Source organism: Camelina sativa, chromosome 4 (genome assembly GCF_000633955.1).
Source record: "Camelina sativa cultivar DH55 chromosome 4, Cs, whole genome shotgun sequence".
Lineage (NCBI taxonomy): Eukaryota > Viridiplantae > Streptophyta > Magnoliopsida > Brassicales > Brassicaceae > Camelina > Camelina sativa.
The window spans coordinates 14,232,296-14,238,613 of NC_025688.1; positions in this window are offsets into that span (position 1 = coordinate 14,232,296).

A 6,318-nucleotide genomic window follows, 5' to 3' on the forward strand; every position below is an offset into this window, starting at 1 on the left:
CTATTCAAATAGAACTATGTCGTCCCAGTTTCCGCCAAGGACACAACAATCGCCTCCTGCTTCTCAACCACCGCCTCCTGCTTCTCAACCACCGCGGGTTGCTTCTCCACCACCGAAGGTTGGTTCTCAACCACCGTGGATTGGTTCTCAACCACCGCGTCTTGCTCCTCAACCACCGCCTCCTGTTTCTCCACTCATACAAGAACAACCAGACCTAAACATGGAAGAGGATTACGAAGAAGAAAACTCTAATCCCAATCCTGCCGAAGAAGAAAACCCTATCCCTCATCCAGCCGAACAAGACTACCAAGATTTGTTAGATGCTATGCTAGCTCTTCCAGGCCGACAACATCTCTGAGTTCTGTCTGTCGATCCCATCCCTGGCGTTGAGACTCTATGGTAATTTCTCTTTGCTCTTAGTGTTAGGTTGATTGTTTGGTAGGTTGAGATTGATTGTTTGTTTTAAGATTGAGATTGTTTGTTTTGTTGATTAAGTTGAGATTGAGATTGTTTGTTTTGTTTTGAGATTGAGATTGTTCTCTTTGCTCTTAGTGGTAGGTTGAGATTGATTGTTTTGTTGATTAAGTTAGAGGTTGTGTTTGATTGTTTGGTTAAGACTAATTGTGTTAATTTGTATTGGTCAAGACAGATTGTGGTTAAGACTGATTGTGTTTGTTTTGTGACAGGTTTAACAGACACAAAGGAACAATTTCTCGGGTGATTTATGGAATATTTAGAAGGAAATTCGATGGTCCTTACTACAGCTGGAAGGTTACTCCTAGACCCATTCAAGAAAGATATTTCAGGACATTTGCGGTAATGTCTTATAGCTTTCAAAGTTTTATTATCTCTCATAACTGACTTAGTATCATCACTAACTTAACTCAATTGTAATATGTAGCGGAAGTTCTATTGGGATACTGGGATTACGGAGCTTGTTATAGAGGGGTTCTTAAAGATAGCCAAGAAACGAATGAAAGGCATTGTTAGTCAAGCTAAAAGCAGGGGTAAACAACCTGTTTGGATCACCAGTGCAGAACTGTGGGCTGAGATGTGTGATCATTGGAACGAACCTGATGTAATGGAGAGGAGCTCAAATGCCTCGCAGTGCAGAAACTCCGATCGTGGTGGTCTTGGAGTCCACAAACACCTTGCGCTCAGAAATCATTGGTAATTTAACATTGCTTCCATGATTTTAACACCCTAAACACCTTGCTNCAATTTCTCGGGTGATTTATGGAATATTTAGAAGGAAATTCGATGGTCCTTACTACAGCTGGAAGGTTACTCCTAGACCCATTCAAGAAAGATATTTCAGGACATTTGCGGTAATGTCTTATAGCTTTCAAAGTTTTATTATCTCTCATAACTGACTTAGTATCATCACTAACTTAACTCAATTGTAATATGTAGCGGAAGTTCTATTGGGATACTGGGATTACGGAGCTTGTTATAGAGGGGTTCTTAAAGATAGCCAAGAAACGAATGAAAGGCATTGTTAGTCAAGCTAAAAGCAGGGGTAAACAACCTGTTTGGATCACCAGTGCAGAACTGTGGGCTGAGATGTGTGATCATTGGAACGAACCTGATGTAATGGAGAGGAGCTCAAATGCCTCGCAGTGCAGAAACTCCGATCGTGGTGGTCTTGGAGTCCACAAACACCTTGCGCTCAGAAATCATTGGTAATTTAACATTGCTTCCATGATTTTAACACCCTAAACACCTTGCTTCCATGATTATAACACCCTAAAAACCTTGTTTCCATGATTTTAACACTTCACAATTACTTTGTAGGAAGAAGAATTGTGCCGTCCGGTATCATTTGCTGCAGTGTTCTTGAAGACACATACTCGAGCTGACGGATCATTTGTTGATCAAAAAGCTAAACAAGTAGCTGAGACTTATGAGAAAACATTAAAGGAGAGACTGTGCGAAGTGGACGATGATGGTCCAGAAAATTCAGGGAATTCTTCTGAACGTTCAACTCATCGTACTCTCAGCATTGATGAAAAGAATGATATCTTTCTTAAGGTAACTCCTTAGTTTCTTTATTTTGATGAGTGTGTATGATTATTCTTCATGATAACTTTCTAACCTTGATGTTTCTAACCTTGATGTTTTTCTTTGTTTTAGTGTACTCAAACAGATGAGAAGGGAAACCTTTTTGGTCTTGGATCTCTTGTTGAGACACTTAGGAAAGGGAAAAGGAAGGAAAGCTATGCAGAATCTTCTCCACCATCACTTCTCGAGCTTCATGAACAACTTCGCAAGAAGATAGCTCATCTAGAACCTGAGAATGCCTGACGTGAGAAGGAGCATCAAGAGCTTCTCATCTACGTGAAAGAGAAAGATCCAGCATATGATACTATTATTGCTTCCTTGCGACCAAGAGTACAAGCAACAACACCAGCAACCACACCTGAAGACATCATACCACCAGCCACCGTGTCAGGTACTCACCAGCCACCGCCTTAGACACAACATCAGCCACCACATCCCCTTTCTCCAGTACTAAACATTGTCTTTTCTAAAAAAACATGAATTGCTTGTTTGAGACTTTTTACTTGTTTTTGCTTTAGGATGATCTTTTTGGTTAATACAATGATTATGCTAATCTTTATGTTTAATGAATGATTATGATATCTTTTGTGGTAATTTGGTTTTCAATTTTAATTTATTGTGATTCATTCCAAATTTGATAGATAAAACAGGTTTATTATATGCTAAAATGTCACCAAATTGCGACCAAATTTATTTCTATGAAATTATCAGACTAGTGGCAAAATGGTTACTAATAAACGAGGACTATTTTGCGACGACAGAAAGGAGTCTGAAAATGGTCACACAATTTAATCACTAACTTGCGACTGACTTGTAACTACTTTTACGACCGAAGCTTCCTAATATAAAGAGTCTGTAAAGAGTCGCTTATTAGCGACTATATAAGAGGAGTCATAATTCCGTCGTAATGAGACACCTAAATTTTGCGACCATTTTTTAGCGACTATCTGAAATAGTCGCGTAGTAGTCGCAAAGTAGGTTTTTACGAAGGTTTAGCGACGATTGTTGGAGTCGCTAAACGCTTGTTTTTTTATAGTGTTCCTTCATGAGATCATTCCATGGGAGACTAGGAGAATTAACAGCCTTCTGAGTAGGGTACCCAAACACCAATCCCTTACCCTTATCGAGGCTAGTATTTTTTTAAACACCAAACATATTCTCTCTCGTAGAGATTCAGACAACTTGTCCAGCCTCTGTATTCAGCTGAGAAGAGTCCTTCTCCTTCAAATCCTTACGCAAGAAAGGGCAGTGTTGTTTGTCGTGAGTGAGTCTCAAGCAATGGAAACAGCGCTTACATACTCTCTCATATTCAATCTCCACCACAACAGTCTCCCCCTCGAGCAGTTGCATGGATTTAGTTTTAAAAATATACTTTCTTATATGTTTTTTTTAACAAAATAAAAATATTTTAAAATATTGGAATTCAATACTGTAAAGTGTCGGAATAGATAATGGGGCATTTTAAAAATACTTTTTTCTTATGTCATTTTTGAAAAATAGCCTTTCATGTTATCAATTTTCAAAAATATACATTTTTCTATATATAAAATGATTAAATTATAAGTCCTAAACTCCAAATATTAAACCCTACTCCCTCAAAACTATATCCTGTAAAATAGAGATCCCAAACCTTAGAAAATATCTAAAAATTAATTTAACATATTGTAATTGTGTAAAAGAGGATAAAAATTGAAAGATTCAAAAAATGAATATCCCAAAAATGGCATTTCTAACAAATTCTCTAAAATTATGATATGATTAAAAACTAAAATTTCGTTACAATATATAAATAGAATATATATTTTTGTTATTTGATACTAATTATGCTATTATTTGATGCTAATTATATATTTTTAGTTTATCATTTGTGATGTCATTGTATTTTCTAATTTAACATATGTTATTATTCAATTTTAAAATTTCAAAACTGTATTTTCTAATTTATTCTATGTTTTTGTTATATTTTAAAATTTAAAATAATTTAATAACTATTGTTTTTAATTATTATATTTTTTTAATTATTATATATGTTACAATGATTTCGCTGATTATACTTTTTGCCAAATGTTGCAGGCTTTTCTTCTTTGGCAAAGTCTTGCGTCAAGGGGTTATCCTTCTCTAACACCATTTCAATTTCAAAAAGGGATTCCAAAGCATGAAGATCGGCTAAAGCACCACCATCAACTAATGCTTTTCTAGTCATTGTATTTAATTTTTGTACAAAAAGTGTTTCACTATCATCTAATAAATCTGCCAATTTCCTTTATCTATCTATCAATTTTGTTTCTGTTTGATTCACAATACTTTTTATACCTTGATTGATTTAGACAATATAGTTACAAAATCTAAGCGATTGGGCAAGGCAAATGCTCCACCGCCTAAGCCTAAGCCTAAGCCTAAGCACAAGGCTAAGGGAAAGAGAAAAGGGAAAGCGCAAGGCTAAAGGAAAAGAGAAAGCGCAAGGCTAAGGGAAATGCTGCTCCTACAAAACCCGTAAGAAAGAGTAACAACCACAAGCCATCTGGTGCGTCTTTTTGCCTCTTATCATTACATAATAATACTTATATAAGATAGGGGAAAGTCATATGCCATTTATCACATTGGTTGATTAGTATTATATTATTATCTCTAATTATGCGTATTGATATTGATCCAAATCTATCCTAAACAACTAGTTTACTGCTTGGAGTTGATTTACAAGGATCAGTTGTTATGATCCTAATTTGATATTTTCTCCTTTTATTGAATTCAGTTGGTCCAGATCGGGATTATTTTTCCCACAAACAGAGTCCAGAAGTTAATCCAGAGTCTAAACCAAAGTTACTTCAACCTGTAATTCCTCAAGAATGGGATTGTTGTTGTTGAAGTAACTTTGGTTTAGACTATGGATTAACATGTAATTATTCAAGAATGGGATTGTTGTTGGGCAATTGCGCCAACGAGGCAGCTTGATGCTCTATATAGAGATGAAGGCTTGTTAGCTGAGAATGAAGCACTGTACATTCAAGAATTTATGGAAACAATGCCGAGAACAACTTTAGATGATGGTGGTGATTTAGATGATGATCTTCTAATGGTGCTTTAAATCATCTTCCTGTTTTAGGATTACTTTTTGGGAAATGAACTGTAGAAACTAGGTTTCACACAATGAATTTGTTTGAAGGGGGAAACAAATTCAATAAATAAGAACTCTCTCAAGAAAACTCGATTAAAGCTAAGAATAAAAAATGAATTTAAATCTCTTGAAGAACAAGTTAGGGTTTTGCTCAAGAACAAGGAAGAACTAGGGTTTTTATATTAATTGTTGGATGCTTTACAGGGAGAGGGTACCCCTCTATTTATATGAATGCATTGATTACAAGATAAGTCTATTTTCCTCAAATCTCGGATTGAAGATATGGTAAATTTCCTCTTCTGATGATCAGGCCGGGCTTAGGGGGCGGTCTCGTAGGTCGGTCGAGTGGCTTCGCCATGCTTCTGCTTATAGGCCCGTTTAGCTGGCCCAAAGGGGGGTTCCCCGATTTAGTTGATGTGCAAGATTATTCAGTTTACCTTCGGTTTAGGTCGGTATGTCGTGGGTGCTAAATCCTGCACCAACAATTAGTCCCCCCAGTTTGGTAGATTATCCATTCGAGTTTCCAAACTATAGGAAAAAATATTCAACCTAAATTTAGGAAAATCGAATTCCGAGCACGCGTACCGTTACAGTCGCTAATCCAATTGAGACATGTCGTAGATCATGATGACTTTTTATAAGTTGGTTGCTCTCTTCATTCCATAAATACACGAGTTCATTCTTCATTTCTGAGCAGCTAGTTTGCAATTCCAGACTGGAACCTCGGAGGTCGGAATAGGAAGCTCAATCTTCATGGGCCATTAGGTTTGCGATCTCCGAACTGATTGAAGATTCAGATCGGGATGATAATAGAAACTGGATGACTTTTGAATCGAAGGCCCTATCTTTAATCCCTTTTTGCCTCTACATGAATTCTCTAAGGACGAACTGGGAACGATGAAGATATCAAAACGAGATTTTTGCCTCAAGGTGTCATTGTCGAAGATATTACACTTTTTTGCAATGATGCGAGTTCGGATTCCCGATAATTATTGTATTTGGAACTTTACAAGCTGCGAGACGTCTCTCAGCTTAAATCAAGTAATCCTACATTTAGTGATAATTTGAAGATAACTATGGGCTTTGTAGGTGGGTGGTTTTGTCCCAAGCAGTGTGTGATTTTGGGGGGGGGGGGGGGGGGG